General features: G+C 36.5%; 1 pseudogene; it reads left to right on the plus strand.

The window, feature by feature from the left end:
- Positions 1-3,387: 3,387 nt before the first annotated feature.
- LOC129087737 (uncharacterized) lies at positions 3,388-3,594 on the plus strand (annotated as a pseudogene).
- The last annotated feature ends 22,033 nt before the right edge of the window (positions 3,595-25,627 follow it).

Below are 25,627 nucleotides of genomic sequence, written 5' to 3' on the forward strand. Positions count from 1 at the left end.
CTCAAAACTCTGGTGAGAAAGGCTACTCTCTGCCATGGAGTTATCTACAGAAATCATGTTATGATAATCTTTTTGTGATACTGAAGTAAGAAGAAGTCTGGGGCTATGGTCTGAAACCAGACTCATTTTATCAGAATTCCACTGAAGAACAAAAGTCTTATAACAAAGCTCCTGTCTACATATTTAATAGATATGCGGAAAGTTATTCTTTCATACTGTTTTAATTCTTAAGTAGGTCCTTTAAGAATTTTCCCCTTATGTTAAGGTATGTTGCTTTACTGACCCAATTTAGAGGGAATACTAAATATGTCACTTAAAAAGAAAAGGAACTTTTGCCTACTACAATATATAGGTGTAATTTTGGCCTTAAATGCTCTGTGTTTGCATTTACATCAACATGTAATATTACATTTCAACATTTTGTTACTACCCCCTTTTGAAATGATTTCACATGGTTTGTAGTTCAGAATAGTTTTGCAGACTTTCATTTTACCTAACTTGATTTTTAAATGGTGCTATTTTTATTACATTACATTTTAATATTTCCTCTGCAGCTGAATGTTTTAATGAACAGTATGTACTAGGTTACTAATTCTCAAACTGCACATATATATTCTCTGCTTACATGGCTTGATCTGTTTTCATCTTGAATTTTTATATGAAAGAAATTTTCAGGGAAGTTTTATCTTTGGTAACATAGTATAAAATGTTCACATACATATTTATTTTGTTAGATACGATTCAGAAATATATTTCAAATCCTTTTCCTGAAATTTGTATTAATTCAACTTGTACTTCCTTTAAGCAGCTCTAATACTCTTTTTTCCCCCTTAAGTTGTGGGATATCTTGAAGTAGGAATTGTGATTAATTTTAATTAAAAAGGAAAATACCCCTTGTGCACTGTTGGTGGGGATGCAGACTAGTGCAGCCACTGTGAAAAACAGTATGGAGTTGCCTCATGACCCAGTGATTCCACTTCTGGGAATATATCTGAAGAAACCAGAAACACTCATTCGAAAGAATATATGCACCCCTATGTTCGTTGCAGTGTTATTTGCAATAACAGCCCAAGTGTCCATCAGTAGATGAGTGGATAAAACAACTATGGGACATTTACACAATGGAATACTACCATAAAAAAGAAGGAAATCTTACCTTTGCGACATCATGGATGGACCTAGAGAGTATTATGCAAAGTGAAATAAGTCAGCCAGAGAAAGACAAATAGCATATGATTTCACATATATGTGGAGTCTAATGAACAAAATAACAAACGACATAGAAAGACTCATAGATAGATACAGAGAACAGACAGCTGTCAGAAGGGAGGGGGTTTGGGAGGTTGGTGAAAAACGTAAAGGAATTAAGAGAAAAACAAACAAACCTCAGACACAGACAACAGAGGGGAAGGGTTGGGGGAGGTAGAAGAGGGTAAAGGGATCAATGATGGAAGACTTGGGGTGGTGAAAACAATTCAATATACAGATGATGTATTACAGATTTGTACACCTGAAACCTATATAATTTTATTAACCAATGTCACTTCAATAAATTCAATAAAAATAATTTTAAAAACAACGTACAAACTCATTGAGCTTGGAACAGTGTTTTACACTAAGTGTATGCCCCACAGTGCAATATGTGTAAAAAGTATTCAATAAATTCATACAGAATGATGAAAAAGTGCATCGAACTATTCAGTGATTAACAAGAGGAGACCCCCCCCCAAAACCAGAATTATCTTTGGGAGGGCGGGCCCCTTGTAGGACAGGCTTCTCCCACTAGGTGATTGTTCTAAGAACCCATGTGTATCAGTAACCAGCTGGCATTGTTGTAACAGGCTGTGTTTGGTTTTTGAGAAAATTTTTTTTGAAAACTTTTAACGCATTTGCCTCTTTCATGATGGGTGATTTATGACCGCACCTGCCCATAGCATGCTGAGTGTTCAGCAGTTTTCGACCAAAAACTGTATGAGCCCCATGCCCCACCCTCCCTATTCACCCCATCTTGCCCCAAGTGACTATTTTTTTGTTTCCCTGGATGAAAAAAGTCTTCAAAATGAAATGTTTTGTCAGGAGCACTAAAAGACATCAAAATCGAGGAGTTCAAAAACTGTTTTGAGCAGTGGAAAAAAAACCCTCAATACGTGTATTGCATCAAGTGGCGAGTACTTTGAAGGTGACTGAAGTTTAAACATATAAGAATAAATACATATTTTTTTATAAATACCGTTTCTTGGGTCCCCCTTAGTATATTAATATACTCAAAGTACACATAACTTTAGGTTTAGTTTATCTTCAGTATCTTCCATTTAACTTTAAATCTTTTGCAAAAAGATTTTTATTTATTTATTTTTAGAGGGGGAGGGGAGGGAGGAAAAGGGGGGATGAAATATTGATGTGAGAGAAACTGCTGGGCTGCCTCCCACACCCCCCCCACCAGGGTCTCAGCCTGCAACCAAAGCATGTGCCCTGACCAGGAGTCAACCAGGGACCTTTCACTGCAGGATGACGCCCAACCCACTGAGCCACAAGGGTCAGGGCCTACTGTGTGCCAAAAACTGTTGCAGGGAAATTACCTCCTTCTGCCATACCTTTCTCTACCCAAACCTTTGACAATTACTAGGTTAAATTGGTTAGGAAATCACATTGCAAAGTAATTATCTGTGCTTGTAACAAAATATTGTGCATTGGTAATCTGATGATTGCAAGCTTCTTTGTTATTTATATTGTTTATGTATAAGTGTATCAGCACCACAAAATAGATAACATTCTGGTTTCAAACTACTTTCAAGCAAGGTAAAATCAATTATTGATATAAAACTGATAAATCATTAAGACATTTAAAGAAAAATGAACTCTAAAAAGCAACATTTAAAATATTTTTTAAATGAATGTACAAAATGTAGAAGTATTTTTTAACGTATATGTAGATCTGGAATATACATGTACTTACATAATAAAAGAGCAACAGTTATGTAATTTCTAGTTGAGCATTAAATGGAATTGAAAGTTCAATTTGTTCATATTTTTAGGCTAAATTTACAAAACATCTTAAATAGACATAATTCTTCTAGATATGAAGCTTAGAAAGATACAGGGTCTGGCACAAATAACACTCCTTTTTATTACAAAATCTTTTATTACAAAGTCATAAGCATGTAATGCTTTAACATAATATCACACTCAAACACACCATATAACATTTTAGGTGAAATGTTCAAATTAAAACTAAATTATTACACACATATTATTACCCTACCAACCATACTCAAGCAGGTGTTACTTCTGCTGGACCCTGTATTCTACAAAATTGAATTTTTTTTTAGTGTTCTTATTACAGCTTTTACAATATTTTTATCACTTGTTTTTAAAAAAATTTCAAACTTCGCTTCTCAGCCTTTTGGCTAAGCTCAAGTGTAGTATCTGTTCTTATCAGTTTAAAACAACTCCAAACTTACAGGAAAGTTGCAAAAATGTAGAAAGTCTTCACTTAAATTGCCCACTTGTTAACATTCTTTTCCATGTGCTTGCTCTCCATATATAATTATAATTTGTGAGTCATTGGAGAGAAGCTGAAAACATTAATCCCTAATCACTTCAGTGTGTATTTCCTAAGAACAAGAAAATTCTCTGACATAGCGACAGTGCAAAGATCAATATCAGGACATTGACGTCTATAAAATGCCTTTATCTAAACCACAGGCTTTGTTCGAATCTCATTAGCATGATATGTTCTGAACATGTCTATGTTCTGCATCCAGATCCAGTCCAGGTTCGGGCATTATATGTAGTCGTCATCTCTTTAGTCTGGAGTGGTTCCTTGTTTTTTCTTTGTTTCGTGACTGACATTTTCAACAGTACAGGACAAGTGTTTTATAGAAAGTCTCTCAGTTTGGGTTTGTCTGATGTTTCCTCATCATTAGATTTAATTTATTCACTCCTGGGCGGAAATGTTGATTTGTTCCATCTACTGGCAATACTAACTTTGATGTTTTAGGTTTTTTAAAATATTTTGTTTGCAGAGTAACCTGTAGGTATCTTGCTAATAGAATGCCTTTTGGTCTAATTCATTGGAGTTTAGCTTTGACAATGAGGCACTGGGAATTTTTTGTTTGTTTGTTTTACCTGAATATGCCTGTGCTTTGATACATGGAGATTAATGTCTTTTTATGTGCTTAAAAAGTAGTAAATTTTTTTACACATGCAATTTCCAGGCATATTATTAACTCGCCTTTATATTGGTCATTAGGCTGCTAAGCTGTAAAACTTTTAAGTAATTAATACACTTTGATGTTACTTTAAAATTCTTAACTACAGTATTCTGTTCTACATTATTACATACTTTTACCCGGTGTTCCACTTTACTAAAATGATATATAATGCAAGACTGAGATTGCTGTAAAAATGTTTTATTTTTTGATTTATGATGGTGTCTTACTTGTATATTTAAAAATGCAACTTGTACAATTTGAAAATTAAAAATTTTTCTTAAATCCACTTAATACTGTGTGTGGTTTTACATTGAAGGTTATGCCTGTACAACAATGGTTTTCAGACCACAGCTATTACAAGAATCATCTGAGGGCCCCAGAGTTCCTCACTGAGAGATTTTGCATCAGTGACTATGGGGCTGAGAACTCTTTGGTTTTGGCAAGGCGCTGGGCAGGTCTGATGCATGCAGTTTCGCTCTTTGACCACCTTTGAGAAACACTGCAGCAGAGAAATATCAGGGTGGAGAGAGGACTTCTTACAATTGCCATATGCATTGTTCTTTTTAAATTTTTATTGTTGTTCAATTACAGTTGTCCCCATTTCTCCCCATTATTCTCCCCTACCTTACACACCCCCCACATTCCACTTTCTTATAGAACTGAAAAATCAGCATTCCTACATTGTTCTAATCAAAACGAGCACCATAGTTTTAAGTTTATAAAGATAAAAAATCCGATACATAGTATGAAGTAATAAGACATTCTGTATGTTTTTAAAACATTTTATAGCCATATGATTGATCTGTCCATTCACTTAAGTAAAGTAGAGCGTAAGATAACAGTAGTAAAATCCATATTAATAGGATTTTTTTTTGTGCTGAATTTAATGACATGAAATAAATGAGCAGCATTATAGTTAGCAACTATGTCAAAAGATTTTTATTTAGCAGTATAGTTAATTGAACAGAACCTCTAATCTTTTTTTTAAAATAAAGTACACAAATTTTAGGAATAAATTCAGGATTGTGGAAGATATACATGATCCAGTTTTTGAGAAAACTGCATGACAGAAAGTAATTATAATTTTCCTGAATTATATTTACCTGAATCATAAATTGATGAAAATAGATTTGTGGCAAAATCAATGTTTAGAAGATATTTTATTGAGTTAAACTTTAGCTGAACTTTATTAAGATGCTTATAACACAATTTTAAGAACTGAGGAAAGATTAATTTATGTTGTGTCCTCAAGAAGGAAAAAAAGACTTTAAAACAATTTTCAGCTGGGAGAATGTAGATTTTTAAGCATCAAATGTTAAGTCATTTTCAAAGCTACAACTTAATTTTTAATTTGTAGGTTTGACTCCAAATCTGGTGTTACTTTTTGTTTTAATTCCAAAAATCAACATGTATGAGGTAACTTAAATAGAAATTGAATTTGTAGCATTTAAAATATATTTTTCTGAAAATTATAATTTTGGAAAGTTCAGAATTTTTTTGCAGAGGAGTCAATATCGTCTGTAGTAAGCAGTATGAACTACAGTGTGACAGGTAGCAAAAGCGCAGCTAGGACCTCATGGCCTGCTCCAACCAATCGCAGACGCTGTAAAATTATTCACCCAAGAACCCCTACGACCACTAACCTCATCCATTGCCATATTTATTATCGCGTCAATCCTAGCTCTTACCCTAGCCACTCAAGAATATCACTCACCACTCAAGAATATCACCACTCAAATAATATCACCACTCAATAATATCACCACTCATAAAAAAACCCCCCCTATACCACTCAATAATATCACCACTCAATAATATCACCACTCAAGAATATATATGACTAATCATCCCCGCATGACCGCCAGCCATGATATGATTCATCTCAGCCCTAGCGGAAACAAACCGAGCTCCCTTCGACCTAATAGAAGGGGAGTCAGAACTAGTCTCCAGCTTCAACGCTGAATATGCAGGCAGACCCTTCGCCTTCTTTTTACTAGCAGAATACGCCAATATCATCATAATAAATGCTCTAACAACAATCCTATTCCTAGGAGCCGACAACAACCCTATTATACCAGAACCATATACAACAAATTTCATAATCAAAACACTACTCCTCACTATATCATTCTTATGAATCCGCGCATCCTACCCACGATTTCGATACAATCAACTAATGCACTTACTGTGAAAAAACTTCCTACCCCTAACACTGGCCTTGTGCATATGACATGTAACCATTCCAATCATCATAGCTGGTATTCTGCCCCAAACATGAGAAATATGTCTGATAAAAGAGTTACTTTGATAGAGTAAATCATAGGGGCTAAAATCCCCTTATTTCTAGGACTATAGGAATTGAACCTAATCCTAAGAATTCAAAAATCTTTGTGCTACCACATTACACCAAATACTAAGTAAGGTCAGCTAAATTAAGCTATCGGGCCTATACCCCGAAAATGTTGGTTTATATTCTTCCCTTACTAATAAATCCCGTTGTCTTCTCCACAATCGTATCAACAATCATCCTGGGAACGCTAATCGTGATAACAAGCTCGCACTGATTAGCAATCTGAATAGGCTTCGAAATAAACATACTAGCCATTATTCCAGTACTAATAAAAAATCATCAGCCCCGATCCACAGAAGCCGCCACCAAATATTTTCTAACCCAAGCCACCACATCCATACTACTTATACTAGCTGTAATTATCAACCTACTATACGCAGGCCAATGAACAGTTACAAAAATCTTCAATCCCATCGCATCAATCATCATAATATTAGCCCTAACCATAAAACTTGGACTATCTCCGTTCCACTTCTGAGTGCCAGAAGTCACACAAGGAATCCCATTCTCATCAGATCTAATCCTACTAACATGACAAAAACTCACCCCACTAACAATCCTATACACCATTGCACCAAGCATTAACCTAGAACTTCTACTCACCTTATCAATAATTTCAGTAATAGTAGGAGGCTCAGGAGGACTCAACCAGGTATGAGCGCAGCTAGAAGGAAAAGATACATTGTGAAAATGTTGGTTATTTTACAGGTTGGCCTGTTCATATTTATGAATCATTTTTGGCCTGGATAATTACCAATTACTTATTTTGTTTATGGGGTTAACTGCTTTATGTAATGTATTCAGATAGTTTTTGAGAAAGTATATTAAAAATCCTTTCTGTGAATTAACCTTAGATGCATATATACTTTACAAACACTGACTGAATTTTGTTACATTAAAATATGGTTTTTGTTGGGTAAAAAAGCACTAAGAGAAAATAAGTTATTACCACATTTATTTAAAAGTTTTGTGGAAGTAAGGCTGAGCTGTTTTGGTGCCAATTCTAGTTTCGGGTGAATTAAATAGATTAAAACTATAAATATTTCTTGAGTGGTAAAGAGTAGATAGTTCTATTTATTGGCAAATACTAGCAAAATAAACATTGTAAACAATATCTTATTATATTATTATTATCATTACAGTCGGATAACACATATAAAATTCTGTCTCAACAGTCACATTCAGTGGTGGAGCCGTGACATGTGCAATGGTCAGGAGCCGCGGCCTGGGAGTGGGACTTGTGCTAGATTAGGGAAAAGCGCTTAACATTCTTCAATTTCAGAACTGTCATCTGTAACGTGGGGTAGGAAGTTTTCTGAGTTGCAAATGAGGTAACATCTATGACTATGTAGCACAGAGCTTGGCAAATATAAATTCTCAATAAATGTTAGCTATTAAAGGCATTTTTTACTTTTAATGGTTTTTCTATTTAATCTTTATTGTATTTTTTGTATTCTATTGTATTTATTTTTTTTCCATTACCTTATATTCTCTGCCCCCCAGTAATTACCACACTTTTAATGCTTTGATAACACCTATAGTGTGCCAGTTGAAATTTCTAAAGCCATACCATTTATTACTTAAAATTTACCATCACTTATTGAACATTGTTTTAGTATAATTTTCTTTTCCTACACTTTTTTCTACTTTGGTTTGAAAGATTGCTTATATTGAACTATTTTTCTTCTTTTGAATTAGAAATAGAAGGCTAAAGTTTCGTTGAGTAGTACGACAGCGGAAAGGAGCTACCTATAAATTGGTCTCCTCTAGGATATATGTGGTATCCTGGTGATCGTGTGTCTTGACAGTGTTCCAAACAAGGCAGAAGCTGCAGTGAGAAACGCTCCAGCCAGCCTGGCCCCTGGACAGTGCTTGCGGTGAAGGAAGATGCGGACCGCTTCCTCCGTCCTGACAGGAGTGCCAGGGGTGGGGGATAGGACTACGATCGTTACAACAGGAGATCCTTTTAGAGAATTCTATTGTGTCAGCATAACATTCATAATTTTTAAGTGTGCTACTAATAGAAGAATGTAAGATTTTTAGGTTTCTCAAATAAAAAGTTCCTCAATCAGAATATGATGAAATAATTTTGTTTGGAAATGTCTCATTAATCTGCCATTATTAGCAGTAAGATGATTTATTAAAAAAAGAAAAAGCTCATCTTATGTCCCCATTTAAAAGAATTAGAGGTAAATCTCTGTTATCCTAAACGGTGTGCAAAATATAGATCATAAATTACCTTTTGTCATTTTTAATCTGAAAAACTAGATGACCAAATTTGGCTAGAATTGACTAAAGTCATAAGGTCCAGCTCTTATAGTTTCAGATGCAACAGGTTCACTGGTTTTAGAAGGAACATTGCAGCTTCTTTTGCCTGCTCAGAAAGGTCAAAATTCAAACAATATGGAATGACACGGTAAAAAATATAAGTTTCTCTTCATTTGTTCCCTTTGTTCCAATACTTCAGGCATTAATAACAGGTTGGTATCTCCAGAACTTTATAAAACACGCATTCATTCTTTCTCTTTCCCTTGACACACACACACAGAGTTAAATAAATGGGAATAATCTATAAAGAATTTATATGACTTTACTTGCACAATGTCTTGGAGATTCATGGACATACATATATGTACATTTTATGTCTTGGATTTCTCTGTTGCTAGACATTTTTGTTTACAATCTATAATTATAACCACATCAAAATAAAGTGGTAATGATAATAGATCACATTTATTGAAAGTTATATAACAGGCCATGTGTTAATTTATCATTCAAAATTTATAACCAAATAAAGTATACACTATTAAAATAAACATTTTACCAGCACAGGATTAGTTCCAGACAGGGTAGTAACAGGCCCAAATACATCGTACCTTTGGACAGATGTAAACATATATTAATAAGAGAGACTTATAGGTGTAAAATTGTCAGGTGAAAGGGAATACCCTTTTTAAATTCTGGTAGATGCTGCTAAATTTTGTTCCAAAAAGATATATCAGTTCAATCCTAATACAAAGGTGTGGGAGTATCTATTTTCTTATATTGTTACACTAAATGGTGTACATCTTAAAAACTATTTTTTAATTTGTATCTATTTGATTATTGAAATTGAACATATTTTTCTTATGCTTATTGGTTATTTGTATTTTTTTCTGTAAATTGTCTTTTCATATTCTGTTTTCCCGCTATCCTGTGGAACTGTTCATCTTTTTTATGGATTTGTAGCTGCATATAAGTTGCATTCATGTATGTACATGCTTTGTCATATATGTTTCCATCAAGTGCTTATGTTTAGCTTTGTTTGGATGGCTTCTGTCTTATAGGAGATTTACATTTTTATGTAAAAATCTGCCAATCTTTTCCTTAGTTTTATAGTTTGCTTAAAAAGACTTAGTTACCTGATAATCTTAAGTACATTTTTTAATTTCTATTTTTTTATGGATTGTATAACTTTTCATTTGAAATTTTGAGTGTTATGGTGTAGGCTAGGAACCCTGCATGAATTCCATGTTATTCTAACAGACTTCATGGATTGCTGCTTTTCTCTCACCAAAATGAAATGCTGCCTATGGTGTGTGTCAGGGGGACTTTTCATTTCAATGTTACTTGAAGGTACAATTGCTATTATGAGACAAAGGAAAAGATTCTTGGACTTGTCATATGTGTAGGGGATTTGTGTGTTTCATTTCCCATTCTTTCCTCCATTTTTTGTATCCAAGTCTCTTTAAGTACAACCATGAATCTACTTTCACTTGAAACTGAAATATTTGTTTGGTGAAGGTGTGTTTTGCACGACAACTTATGGAGATCGATGTTCTCAGCTGGGAATGCCTGGGACGCTCACCTGGGCCCATACGTACCCTGCCTGGGGCCCATGTTGTGGCTGGTACTGCCCCTGAGGTGGTTCTTATTATGATTGCAAGATGCACCTCAGCAACAACCATCAGGGAAGTCTGAGAAAACAGTTCATTTCTCACAGGTCCTGGAGGCCACCAGGGAGGTCGTGGGTAAAGATAGAGAGCCAAGACCAGGGGTTCTGGCCAAAACCCTAGGATTTTGAGGGTTCACTCTTTATTGGTGAATTTAAAACAAGAGCAGGAATTAAAGCATGAGAAGGGGAAAGCCAGAGGTCAAAGGGCCAGTTATCTAGGTCACCCAGGACTTTATGAAGGGGAATTTAATGGGTGGAGTGGCCATGTTGTATAGCTGGCCCTGTGGTGTGTTTATTTGAGGCGGGTGTCTTTGAAATGGACGCCTCAGCAATCTCAAGCTTAATGTCATGCACTTCCATTACAGGACGAATTGTCATGTACATACACTCAAGGTGAAACGGGGAAAATCCATTTATGATCTATTTGTTGATTACTTTTTCTTCTTACTAGTGCAGACTTTAATGAGAAATGGCACGCTTGACTATTTCTGAATCTAAAATATCTTACCTTTCAGTGGGCTGTGTACAAATCCTTTAGTGGGATAAATAGCATTTTAATCTAGAACTAGCAATATGATAGAAGTTTTTTTTTTAAGGAATATGATTTTAAAATTGAGTTCCTTACATATAAAAATCCCCAAGACATATTGTTAATGGGGGAAAAAAAACAATGGGGTATAATAGTATGTATAAAATGTATGTTTGGTTTAAATAGCAGGAAGAGGAGAAATGTATATTTGTATGCATATACAGAAACTCTAGAAAGAAAGCTAAGAAAATAAGATAGTTTTTACCCATTGGAGGCAGAGGTAAGAGTGGACTTGATCAGATGTGGGGAAAAATGGAGGGGAGACTTTGCTGGTGACAATTTTAAACTTTCTAGGTTTTTTTACTTTTATTTTTTAATATTTTATTTATTTTTAGAAAGAGGAGAATGGGAGGGAGAAAGAGAAGGAGAGAAACATCGACGTGTGAGAGATACATTGATCTGTTACCTCTTGCACACCCTCAGCTGGGGACCTGGCCTGCAACCGAGGCATATGCCCTTACTGGGAATCGGACTAGCAACCTTTCGGTTCACAGGCTGGCACTCAATCCACTGAGCCACACTAGCCAGGGCAAACTTTTTAGTTTTGGAACCATGTGGAAATATTCATATATATATATATATATATATATATATATATATATATATATATATATATCACATTTATAAAGCAAGAGGAGTGGTCAATAATTAAACGTGTCAGGAATTTAAGCAAGGCAAGGATGGGAAGTTGCCTATTAGGTTTCCAATGATGTGTTAAATTAGGAGCTTTACTGGAACAGATTTGAGTGTTGGTGGCAGAAGCAAGACTGCATGCATGAATTGTAATGTAAATGAGAAGTATTTTTTAATAGTATATTTCTGAGTTAATAAACCACCGCAAGACTCAGTGGCTTTAAAACAGTCCTTTTACTCTCACCATCCTCTGAGTTGACTGGGCTCAGCTGGACAGGTTTTTTTTTCTCCATGTGATGTCAGCTCATCCCTCGGGGACTCAGAGCAGCTAAAAAAATCATGCTGCTGTTCTCGAGATACTTAATCTCTCAAAAACTATTTCTTATAGATGCCCTGTTCTTCATATGGAGAGTAAAGGGGATTTCCTTAAGTCAATGAATGGAACCTACAAAGAGCCTACAGCAGACTTACTACAGGGTGGTCTCGTGCATGTTTTCCTTGTCATAACAAGGCAAGTGTGTTCACTATCACATTTTCAGTTGAACTTTGTTCTGGAGATCCTGGCTAGTGAAGTAAGGTCGGGGTGGGGTGGGGGAGGATGTCTAAATGTGAGAAAGAAAGACACAAAACTGTCATTATTCACAGATGCTACTGCAGAAATTTAGACAACAAATATGGTATTCCTGGTTACCAGGAATAAAGGACAAATGAAAGTTGTAATAAAGATTGCAGACATAGAAATGTAAGTGACAAAAATGAAAGGTGGCATTCTGGTTTGTAATAGACATCTCCAGTTGTCTTCCAAATCTGCTCTCCACTTTTACAGTAATGGAGCCCTTGAGTTACAACTTGGCACTGAGAATAAAGAAATTTTCCAGTCTCCCTTACAGCTAGGCGCCGCGGCGTGACTAAGTTCGAGAAAATGGAATGTGAGTGGAAGCGACACAAGCAGCTTCCAGTAAGCATGCTCTTACGGAATGTGGGCGTGGTGGCAGTGACCCATCTGGCATCGTGATGGATTTTGGAAGAGGGGGCAGTAGGAAAAAGGAGCAGGATCTCTACCACCATGGAGCAGCCGCAGGGCTGCTGAAGACAGTTGTACGACAGTTGTGCAACAGTTGTGCCTCTCTCTGGCGCAGCAGCACCCTTCCCACAGACCACAGAGCGGAGCGGTGCAGTGGCCACCTCGCACAGCTGCACACGGTGGTCCAGGGCCACTTGCAAAGGCCGGCTAGACGGAGGAGGAAGTCTTGGGAAACTGACGCCTGGACTGTTTAAACCACTGTTATTTCGGATCTCGCTTCTAGCGTCTGAACCTGTATTACAAGTAATGCAGAATTCTAAATCAGGGATAGGCTGAAGTGTCCTTGAGCAAAGAAATGAAGTCACACTTGTAGTTAGCCCAAGGGCAAGATGAATTTCCCATCTGCTGAGCGAATGCTATGTGTGACGCTCCATGGTAAGAGCTGGTGGCATATGAAGGACAGTGCCTACCCAGCAGGAACTTAAGCCTAGTGAGGGAAAAAGACAAGTACCAGTAATTTAAGAGAATATTCTTTCAAGGAATTTATAATCTAGTGAAGAAAAATATATACCAATAGTCTTAATACTCAGGGGTGAATGAAGTGGTTCTGAGTGCAACTATCTAGTAGGAAAAGACATTTATACCAATAATGTTGATACACAGCAATGGAGTGGCTTCTGGAGGCTCTCGTGATATGAAGCAGAATATCCAGTGAGCTGTAAGTTTCTGAATCACAACATACATCAGTTTTCCCTTAAGATATCCTTAAGTTATTAGATACTAATTTATCTATTTCAGTGCCCTTAGGACATCTGGCTTTCTGCTGCACATATCCAGTTTACATAATGTGTTTCAAAGGATTTCTTTTTCAGTAAAGAAAAAGAAAAATCAATATTTTTTTATTTGCACACAAAAATGAAAACATACTTAGCCTCAGAGGGACAAAACATCTAATTTAGTTTACAATGTTTTCTAAATATTACTCCAGAGAGGCTTATATTTATAGAGTATTTGAACATGACCTTTAAAATAATTGTTTTGGTGAAATTGTTGTTTGGAACAGACTATGATAATAGTAATAGATTCTAAAAGAAAATGCACTTTAAAATATGTGTGTGTGTGTGTGTGTGTGCACGCACGCGTGTGCGCGCTGCCTATGTGTGAGGATCAACCAAAAATTCTGCAAATCTTTTCTCAAAATTAAAGCTGTTCTCATTGCAGTAGCAATTTGCTATTTAAACCTACAACAAATATTTATTGACGATCTGTTCTGAGCAGTACCCCACTGAGAACTGTAGAGATATGGTTAATAAAACAAATTCTTCATTCTCACACAGTAGGCCACTGTCCAAAAGGAGATACAGAAATATACATAAATAAACAATACTGAAGCCCAAAGGGTGAGAGGATGTAGGGGAGGAAAGATTAGTGCTTGCTAGATGAGGCTTGAAGGCTTCATTCGAATGATGGATACTAAAGTACTGGATACATTCCAACAAGCAGTTAGAAGTGAGTTTGGGGCAGGGACAGGTTTTAGAAGAGGGAATAATGCAAACCAATATAACCAAGAGGCCAGACAAATATGCAACAGAAATCAGGTCTGTGTCATGAGATGCAAGGCCAGAAATGCCTTGCATCCCATGACAAAAATGTGTGGATTCTTCCCCAGTGAAGAGGCATGGTTTTTATTCAGCGTGCAAATGCCACCAGATTTTTTAACATGATGGGGACAATTCCATCCATGCTTCCATTATCATAGGGGAGACTGGAGATGTCAGACTGAAGGCTGGAGATCAATTAGGAGGCTGCTGCATTATTTGAAGCAGGAAGTCCTGAGAACCTTAACTGAGGGGAAGTGAGAGAAAGGGTGAAGGTGCCTGAGGCATCTTGAGGTGTTGAGGGACAAACTTCAACATTTGGTGACTGGGAAAAAAAAATGGAAGAGGAAAAGGTACGCAAATAATCAGAAAAGTAAGCATTTTTAATAATAATGTATAACATTAAAATAACATTTTATAGTAACTTATAAATATGATCTTTCCTAACAGAAAAAGAAAGAACAGAAGACGCAGTCTGTATTTTCCCCAAAGACCCGCATTGATGGAGTCCCACACCTCAGTAAGTGGTCAATCCCTTCTATTCCCCTCATCCTGCAGTTGTCATTGACATGTTGTTTCTCTCACACCTCACAATTTCTTGGCTTGACCTTCAGAATACATCCAGAATACAGACATTTCATGTCTCCACTGCTGAGATCATTCTGGGTTTGGCCACAGTTTTGTCTTGCCTGTTTCATTGCAGTAGTCCCTATCTATTTTCCCCAGTTCAGCCCTTGCTCCCTGTCATCTACTCTTAACTGCAGAACAATCTTTAAAACATAAGTGCAAGCACGTCATTCATCTCAAAACCTTCCAGTAATTCCCCACTTGGAATAGAAGCCAAAACTGTGTCCACTTCCTAAGCCCAGCATTAGCTCCTGTCTCTCCCACCACCTCAGTCACCTTCTACCTTTTTTTCCTTACTTTTTGCTCAAGCCACCCTTGACGTCTTGCTGTTTCTGGAGAATCCCAACCCTGCTTTTGCCTCAGGGCCATAGCACTCGCTGTATTCCTTCTATTCCGATTAGGTTTTTGTTCTAAATGTCGTTTTATCAGAGAGGCCCTCACTGACTATTCCATGGAGTAGCAATGCTCTTCCCTTCATTTCATTCTGTATCAACAACATTTCAACTTACTATTTTTCATATCACTTGACAAAACACAATCTGTGCACATCGTGTCTCCCCCCTGTGCAGAATGTAAATTCAGTGAGGGTAGGATTATTGGTCTTTTTATCTTCTTTTATTGCAGCATCTCCAACACCTAGAACAGCTCTACGTAGATTAGGCATTAAAATGATTATTGAGTGAGTGAATGAATTAATGAATGGTTTCGATCTGCAGAAGGATGAATTCCACAAGTGTATACTACATGCTCCCATTGTAATGTCTGCCTATAATATAGCAACTCATATGTAGAGATAAGCAGTTTGTTAGGAATTTCTGGTAAACAATTTATAAACTGTAACAGGAAAAAAAAGAGCCTAGATTCAAAAAATATAATCTCTACAATACCTTAGTAACCATGCTATCCAACTGCATTCTAACAAACTAGAATGCTTTGAGGTGTGGGGTTAGGTTCAGAAGTGATCTTGGCATTCTTTTCCAACTAGCTATAAACTGCAGAATTCACCCCATCAACCACATAACAAATTTATTAAACAGCTTCTTACATGCCAACACTGTGCTCTGAGCATGCAAAGATGAAAGGCTGTTTCTGACTTCAAGAGGTTTACGGTATGTTCAAAAAAATAAAAATAATAAAAGACATGTCAGCCTGCAGTTAAAAATGTGCATGCCAAGTGCTTTGTATTTGTGTTCTGGGAACACAGAGGAGGGACAGCTAACCCAGGGAAGACTCTGCAAAGAAGACCAGGCTGGAGGTGAGATTTGAAGGGTCATATCCTCACGAGTGGAAAAGGAGGGGCAGGGTGTACTGGACAGAGGCAGGCAGTTCCGGAGGAGTTTGTGGTAGGAAACTCCAGGTAGCTCTGCATGGCCGGAGTATAAGGTGTCTTCTAAGAAGTGATGAAAAGTGAGGATCCAGGCAAGACCCAGGTGCCAAACAAAGAAGAGGATAGAAAACAAATATATGATGGTCATTCTGGTAGGGGCATATTGTGATAGAATGGGAGACCTGTTAGGAGGAGAAGGTCAGACAATGCATATATATTCCGTATTAAAGTTTGTATTTAATTCCAGGTGTCATTTAATAGTAGTTTTTCTAAAAAAAACCCTCAATACAGGTTAATTTTAAGAATAAATAAGACTTTGGCTCTGATTGTACATCAATTCTGATTAGATTTTTTTTGGATTTATAATTATAGACTGAAATTTATACAATTTTGTTTTATTTGTATCATTAAAGTTAATGGTACAGATTGTGATTTCTAAGCATTAAAAATATGTTCATTTTTCTGTTCAAGAGTTCATATTTCTGATTTTTTTACTCCTTTTTCAAGGCACTTAAATCATTTTGGCAGCTTTGTAAGACCCTCCCACTCTCTGAGGGCAAGCAGCCTTGAACTGCAATTGCAAGATTCTTAGAGAAATTCTCAATCTTCATAGCAGGACAAGAATCTCTGATGTCATCTACCAACTGATTGATTGTTAGCAGCTGGTAGAATGCTGTGCCCAGGATTCAGAATCAGCTGGAAAGAATGCCAAGATCATTATGGTACCTGCATGGGCATGAGACGGCCAGTGCTGGCATGTGTCTCTAAACACTGCTCTCCCTGGTGATAAGAATATACTCTGACAATTCAAACTGGTGTCAGTGGCAAGATATTCAACAACTCTTCTTCACCTTCCCGCCAAAGACTTTGAACCATAGAAATTTTCTGATCCAATGCTTTGGTAACCACACTGACATTTAAACCTCTTGAACCATAAGAGACACAGGGACTAAATTTTGGCATACACGTGCACCCATGGCCGTGAGCTCTTAGACTTCCTTCTCCTTGGTTCAATCCTTGGCTGTGCTTATGTCCACAAAACACCCACCTGATGTAATTGGCGGTCATGCTCCTTCCTCCACATGACATCAGGTAGGCTGTTTTCAAATGCTTAATGATATGATAATTTGACATCAAAATTACGAGTTTTTGCTTAGATCAAAAAATCCAGTCTAAACAGGAAGAAAGGGGGCTAATAGATGAGGGAATGAACAGTTTTTATTGAAAGAAAAAGAATCAGGGTTCTTTTCCCTGAATCTTCCAAGAATCTTCATGGGAGATACAAAGTGCTAACAGGGAATTTTTGCCTGACTGAGCGCCAGCTTGTTTCTTTTAATTCATTGCTCAAACTAATTGGAAATCATCAAACTGCAAGTCAGGGAGCGGTAGAGTAATGCTAGCTACGTTCACCAATGACAATATATTCAGAAGTCTCAGCAACTCACCCTGCGGTCAAAGATAGATTGGTGTGCAGCTCACTCCAATGACTGGGCCTCTTCTATCCTATGGCTGTGTCATATTTCACATATGACTTCCAGGGTCAGCGTGCCCACCTATATCAAGGCAGCAGAGCAGGAGAGACACATATTTGCATGTGAGAAGTTTTCATGGGCCATGTGGCAATGGCATTCATGGGTGTTCCACTGGGAAAAACTTATTCATAGATCCAAAGCAAATGGGTGCCCAAGAGGAAGAGGAAACAAGGTGATGAAGAACTTTCTTATTTCTCAAAGGAAATAGACATACCACAAATTTACTTTTACAATAAGGTGAAAATGGAGAAATACCTATTTATAAAAAGGCTCCCATTTTTATTAAAAAAATTATAAAAATCAAGAAAATTTGAAGGGTCACTGACCAGTGTGGCTTAGTTGGTTGGGCATCATCCCACAAAGCAAAAGGTCACCGGCTCGAATCCAGTCAGGGCACATGCCTAGGTTGCGTGTTTCTTCCCCAGATGGGGTGCATATGAGAGGCAATCAATCGATGTTTCTCTCTCACATTGAATGTTTCTCTCAGTCTCTTTCCCCCTCCTTTTCTTTCTCTCTAAAAAGAAATAAATATAGTCTTTAAAAAAAAGAAAATTTGAGGGGAAAAAAACCCCATAATTCTATTTTGTAATATAGAATTTTGTAATATAGCCACATCATTTTTTACTTATATCATCCTTAGATTTATGTACAGTAATTATAATTATCATTTAAAATAGCCACATCCTATTTCATGGAACTTGTATTTATTTATGTAATTTTTCTGTTTTTGGTATTAATTTGATTCCAGGCTTCCTTCCCCCCATTCTTTTTTAAAAAAAAATGTACTGATGTTAGAGAGAGAGAAGAAGGCAGGGAGAGAAGAGGGGAAAGAAGGAGAGAGAGAGAGAGACAGAGAGAGATTTGTTGTTCCATTTAATTATGCATTCATTGGTTGATTATTTTATGTGCCCTGGCCGGGGATCAGACTTGCGACGTTGGTGTGTAGGGACAACACTCCAACTGAACTATATAGCCAGGGCTTCCCCCACTTCTTAAAATTGTTTTTTCATTTACTGTTTACATTCAATACTATATTAGTTTTAGGTGTACAGCATAGTGGTTAGCATATATATGGCCCACAAAGGTTTCCCCCCGATGAGTCTAGTACTCACTTGCCACCTGGCACCAAACATAGTTATTACAATATTATTGACCACAGTCCCTAAGCTGTGCTTTACATCCTTGTGACTACCTCCACTTCTCTAAATTAGGATGCAGTGAGCAACTTCTGTAGATAATTTTTTATCTGTTGAATTGTTATTTATAGTTACACAATTGTATTATTGTATAAAAAATTCTGAAGTGAATACATTTAGCAGATAGTTTTTTCTTCTACTGAATTATTTCCTTAGAGTAAATACCAATAAATTGTATTACTAGGTCCAATAGTACACATGTTTTAATATTCTAGCTGCATTTTTTCATTGTGTTGCTTTTCCAGGAGTTTATACTAATTTTCAGTGCTATTAACTTTACCTTTTTTGCCCAGCCTCACCAGCATATATAAAACATTTTGAAATTAATTTAGTAGGTGTAAAATGGTACTTCAGAGTTGTCTTAATATTGATTACTAAGATGAACATATTTATTGTTTGAATCTATGGAATTCTTGATGTTTTCTTCATAAATTTGGAAGAGTTGTTTATCTGGTAGAGATGGTTTTTTTGTTTATTAGTTTTGCTGCAATTTCCTCTCTATTGTCTCATAATTGCAGGTTTCACACACGCTCTTCCCCATGGACCCAAGTGCCTTGGTGTATATAAGCTGCTTATAATTTCCTTTGTGATGTTGCTCTCAATTATTTGAGAACACAGAAACCCATATAGGATCTATTTGGGGATCTGTGTTTTATTTCATTGGCCTATGTGTTTATCTTTGTATTAATTCTGCACAGTAAAGGGTTGAAAGTTTTTATAAAGACGGAGGATGATTATGTATGATGAAAGGAGAAATCACCACTTAATTCTCCACATAGGATTTTCTTCCTAGCCTGATTTCAACGTCTCAAATAGGAGATAAGTGTGTGCATGGGCATGTCTGTGGGGGTGTCTGTGTGTCCATGGCAGGAAGAAGGAGGGGTAAGGAAAGACAAAAGGAGGTGGTGGGAAATTGTGGGGGTATTGGGACAGAACCAGTGAACGGATCAATTGTTTGGGGTTTATGCAATAATTATACTGTATTGTACTGTCATTATTTCTCTATTGACTTCATGGATTCAAGCAGCTTCTGAATCTTCAGACTTGATAGAGCACAACTTTGTATTTGATTATTAGTATCTGATTTAAACAAAGTTTCAAAATGAATAATATATGGTAATGACCTATATTCAGGTTCTCCTATTTTCCCTAAAATTAATCAAGAAAACAACTGAGAGAGGCATTAAAATTAAGGACATGCAAAAATGCTACCAGGAGGACAGTGGTATGGTGTTTAATAAAAATTTTTTTCAGGAAGATGTGGGATAAATGACATTTTGAATAAACACTGCCATAATTGTGTACAGAATTCATATTTTCTTATGCTGGAAGACAAAAAAAGAATTACTTCAAGTGCAAAGAAATTTATAGTTCAGTTATGAGAATGCACTGAAAAATAGAATTATAGCTGCCTAAGGCTTATCTGAATTTATAATGAAGGGAATTCAGAAGGAAAGCAGTGTAAATGTTATCTACCCAATGTTGTGATCATTCTTAAGACTCTTCAGATATTTTGATAATATAAAACTTGGTTGCAGCAGAGTTATTGAAAATATGTAGAATCTGGACTGCATCTATAATCTAGTGCAGTCCAGGGGAAGAAGTTCTTTCATGTTGTGAATATAGAGAGGCATGATACAAGCAAATCTTCATCTGCTTATTCTAGGTCGTGGTCTGGTCATGTCCCCTGCCAAAGCTTTTCTGGGAAGCTGTAAGGAGAAAAGGATTTGTTGGCCTGGCTTCTGACTTGACTTCATTGCTCTCTGTGGGGGATCACTTTACATTTCCTTAATTGCAGGGGCAGCTTGTATGGTTGGCAGTTGTTTGAATTGAGAAATGGATTTTAATGAACTACAGTTTCTTCTGCTCAGCTGGAATTGAAGTAGTCACAGACTAAATTAACATCCACAGTAAAAAGCTAAGATGACAGCTGTGTCACAGAAGAGTTAAGGTAAGGGTTTATTTTGTGCCATTATGTTGGGATCATGCTCTTAAAATAATTATTGTTGCAACCTCATGCTTTTTAGTTTGCTATTTTTTTTCTTTTTCAGGAACTAAAAGTCTCTTACAAGGTAGTGTTGGAAACCTCAGGTGTCAGGATAGGGAGGGTAACTTGGCTGAAAGACATTCATTATTCGTCAGTTAGTAATTTATATTCATCTTGTGTTTTAGAGTACATAGTCTTAGCCTTTTTCTCATCATGACCAAATGCAGTAGGTCATTGATGTTATTCCTGCTGAACATCTAAGTATATAAATGTAGATAAAGGTTAAATCATATGAACCAACAGAATAAAAACTGAAATTATATTCCTTAACCTTCTTTGTTACTAATGTATAATAGACATACAATATTATTACAAGCGTAAAATATAGTATTTGACATTTTTATTCCTTATGATGTTATCACCACAATAATTCTAGTACATGTCACCATACAAAGTTATGATATTATTGACTATTTTCCTTATGCTGTACACTATATACCTAACCTTTAGTTTAACAAGCACTAAAGCTTGTACCATACCTGTGAAGCATGTAATTCACAAACATCTCTTCAAGCATTTTGAAAGCACTTTTTATGAGACATTATGCAAATTAAATTGTTAGTGCTAACTTTGTTTTTTACCAATCTTAGTTTATAGCTTCTTAGGGAAATGAACTTGCCCAGTACTTTTCCAGAAAACTCTTAATGATGTGTTTTAAATGCATTCCTACTCATTCATCATTTTGATAAATCGATTTAGATTAATATATGGCTTAGCCTCTTTAAAGCCCTGTAGCAATTTCGAAGCAGAAAATGGACAGGCTGTGATTTAAGTTTAAACTGCATCACCTTTCCTAAGTCTAAGATAAAAGAAAATGAAACAAAAATCGAGTGAGAAAAACTATACCACTTTTTCGTAGTGACAATTTGCATCTTATTTCCAATGATAACATATAAAAAGATATTTTAATTCTAAATACCTCTTGCATCTAGAGGGACTAAGTCACCCCAGTTTTCCCAAGACTTTGCATCCATTAGCACTAAAAATCCCTCTTCCCTGGAAACCCCACAGCCCCAGGCAAACTAGAATGGTTGGTCATACCACTTGCATATGAGAAGTTCGTATATAGTGTAGGGTTCAGGAGTGGCTTGCTTCAGGTTCAAATAATGTCATTTGGATCACACCTCTCAGATCTGCCTTAGAGTAGGCTGTATAATCACACTTTACAAAGTGGCCACAGACAGTTTCAGGCTCCTCATTTTTAGTCAAAAGAAGTCAAGCTTCAAACTTTATATCCTCATTCCATAAAAAATCAGTGGAAGTGGAGAAAGTGTCCTTTTTTAAGAAACAGTCAAGCATCACAGAATTTGGTGGGCTCATGTGTCCACTCTTGAGCCAATTACCATGGATGAATGGATAGAATAATCTGAATTGTTCTGCCAGTTGGTGTCCACTCCTGAACTTGCAGATGAAGTTTAAATCGCCCAAACTATGTGGTAGAGGAAACACTTTCCTAAAACCAACTTTGATGTCCTAGAGAAGGGAGATAATGTTGGCTATCCCATAGCAATATTCTAGTCTTTTACCTTGCAACAGAGTAACAAGAACAAAGGTAGGGAACTTTTGTTTCTGGTAGTAAGTAACAGCAGTTCATGGTTCTTGCCATTGATTAGGGAGAAGAGTAGATAAATTATAAAAATAATATTTTTAAAGACTTTGGAAAGTTAATCAAACGAAAAGAGGACTAGATCAGTTGTTCCTAAACTTCACCACGTTTCAGAATCTCCTGGAAGGCTTGTCAGAACAGACTACTGGCTTCCACTCTGCAGAGTTTCCGATTCAGTTGGTGTGAGTGGGGTCCAGGGAACTTTCATTTCTAACCAGTTCCCGGATGCTACTGTAGCCACTGGTCTGGATACCACACTAGACTAGAGGAAATAAAATTTCAGAGAGGAAGAGCCCTTCTTAATAAGTAGAGATTGCTGGCCTGTCTTCCTGAAGAACATTTTCTGAGTCTGGCCATAGACAGAAGATTTTGCTTGGCTTAGGCAGAGAAATGTTACTGATTGAAAGAAAAATCAGTGCTGCATAGGTTTGCATAACAGAATGGACTATAGAGGCACCCCAAACATGTAGCCATTATTACCTAGAGGATATTTGCATAGAAAGTCAAGAAACTGGGCTGGAAAGACAGAGTGAAATCTCCCTCATCCTCACAATGCTTAGAACACAGAGTCCTGGTGAAAAGAGGAGCATGCAAAAAGAATCAAACATATTGAAAATTAGAGTGAACGAACTCAAAATAAATGTTCAACTAAGCCCTAAGTCAGCCCATTTTTTATTGAATTAAGGTGATCAGCTCCTTACACTATCTGCCTAACAGAGGAAAGTGCAAACAGGGAAATCCTCTAGGGGATGATATTAACTTTATTTTCTATTCTTCTTTTATACACAATATGTAGCATGGCATTAAAAAAGCCATTCAAAGAAGTGGAATAAATGATCAGTAATCAAGAGAAAAGTCAGTCAGCAGAAGGAGATCCATGGATCACACAGATGTTGGAAATAGTTCTCAAGGACTTTAAGAAAACAGAGTAACATTTTTAAAAAAATAGAGACAAAGTTAGCAAAAATAGAAAAAAAGTTGAAGAATTATGACAAAGAAATGATATAGATTAAGAATGAATCAAATCTACTTTCCAAAAATTTTTAAAAATACATGAAACTAAGAACTCATTGCATAGGTTTAAGAGAAGACTTAGCAAAACAGTCACAATTAGTTCCCTGGAGGCAGATGAATAGAACATATCTAAACTAAAATGAAGAGAGTGAAAAAGAATAACATTAAAAAATAAGATAAATGGGAAACAATAGTAAAGCATGTAGTTGAGAAAGAGGAGAGAGAATGGATCAAAAACAGTATCTGACAAGAGAATGGTCAAAGATTATTTCACAATTAGAGATTAATATTAACCCACAGATTCAAGAAGTTCAGCAAATCTCAAGAGAATAAAACCAAACCAAAGCAACCACAACAACAACCTCAAGGCACACAATAGTCAAAGTATTGACAGCCAAAGTCAGAAGGCTCCTATCTTGCCATCTTGGTGACATTGACCGGCACAACTTTTTATCACCTAAACCTGACAAGGACATTTTGGAAAAGAAAATTATAGATTTATAGTTCTAATGAACACATTAGGAAAGTCCAAAATAAATTTAGCAGACCAAATGTGCATAATACACTATGACAAAATGAAAATCACCCCAGGAATACAAGGTTGACTCAATATTTGAAAATTAGTCAATGTAATTTCCCACATTAGCAGAATAAAGGAGAAAAATCATGTGACCGCCTGAATAAATACAGAATAAGAATTTGCTACCTTCAGAATGTTGAAAATGTAGATGGACAATACCAAGAATAGATGATGATATAAAGCAACATCATCTCATACATTGCTGGTGGGAGTTTAAGTTGGTAAACTCTTTGTTGAACTGGCAGTGTTTTATAAAGGCTCCTGGCTAGGTACCCAAGAGAAATGAGTGTATATGTCCACCAAAAAAATATACATTAATGTTTCCCACGGCTTTATTTGTAACAGTCTAAAACTGGAAACAACCCAATGTCCCTTAGCGGGAAATAGATGGATAAATAAATATAGCCACACAACATAAAATTTATACCCAGCAATATCAAAGGATAAATGACTGCTATCCACAACATGGGTGACACTCACAGGCACTGAGTTGAGTTAAATGAGTCAGACACAAAAGAGTAAGTACAGTCTTATTCTATTTATGTGAAGTTTAAGAATAGATAAAATATTCAATGATTTTGCCTTTTTGGTCAAATATTAATTAACTATGAAGGTGTGAGTTTATTTCTGGGCTCTCTATTCTGTTCCATTGTCCTAGATGTATGTTTGTATGCTAGTACCATGCTGTTTTGATTATAATGGCCTGGCAATAAAGTTTGATATCAGGTAATGTGATTCCTCCAACTCTGTTCTTTCTCAATATTGCTGTGGCTATTAGGGATCTTTTTTGGTTCCATATACTTTTTTTTGTAATATTCTAATTCTGTGAAATGTACATTTATACTATGGAATACTACTCAGCAATAGAGAAGAAGGAAATCTTACCCTTTGTGACAGCATGGCTGGACCTGCTGAACATTATGCTAAGTGAAATAAACCAGTCAGAGAAAGACAAGAGCCATATGATTTCCATTGTATGTGGAATTTAATGAACAAAATGGCTAACAAGCAAAATAGAGACAGACTCATAAACAGCAGACTGACAGCTGTAAGGGGGTGTTAGGGGCACTGGGTGGGGATGGGGTGGAGGGATAGAGCAAAAAGGAAAAAACTCCTGGACACAGGCAACAGTGTGGCGATTGGTGGGGGAAGGGTCGGGGGAGGTGGAGGAGGGTATAGAGGCTATAAATGGGGCTGGACAGAGACTTGGGATGATGAACGCACAATACAGTGTACAGAAAGTGTGTTGTGGAATTGTGCACCTGAAACCTGTATACTTTTGTTAACCAGTGTCACCCCAATAAATTCAATAAAAATTTTAAAAATCCAGTTAGTGACAAAGCCATCAGAATTATG

This window comes from Pteronotus mesoamericanus, unplaced genomic scaffold, assembly GCF_021234165.1.
Source record: "Pteronotus mesoamericanus isolate MK-2021 breed Mesoamerican mustached bat unplaced genomic scaffold, CSHL_Meso_final contig_130, whole genome shotgun sequence".
Classification (NCBI taxonomy): domain Eukaryota; kingdom Metazoa; phylum Chordata; class Mammalia; order Chiroptera; family Mormoopidae; genus Pteronotus; species Pteronotus mesoamericanus.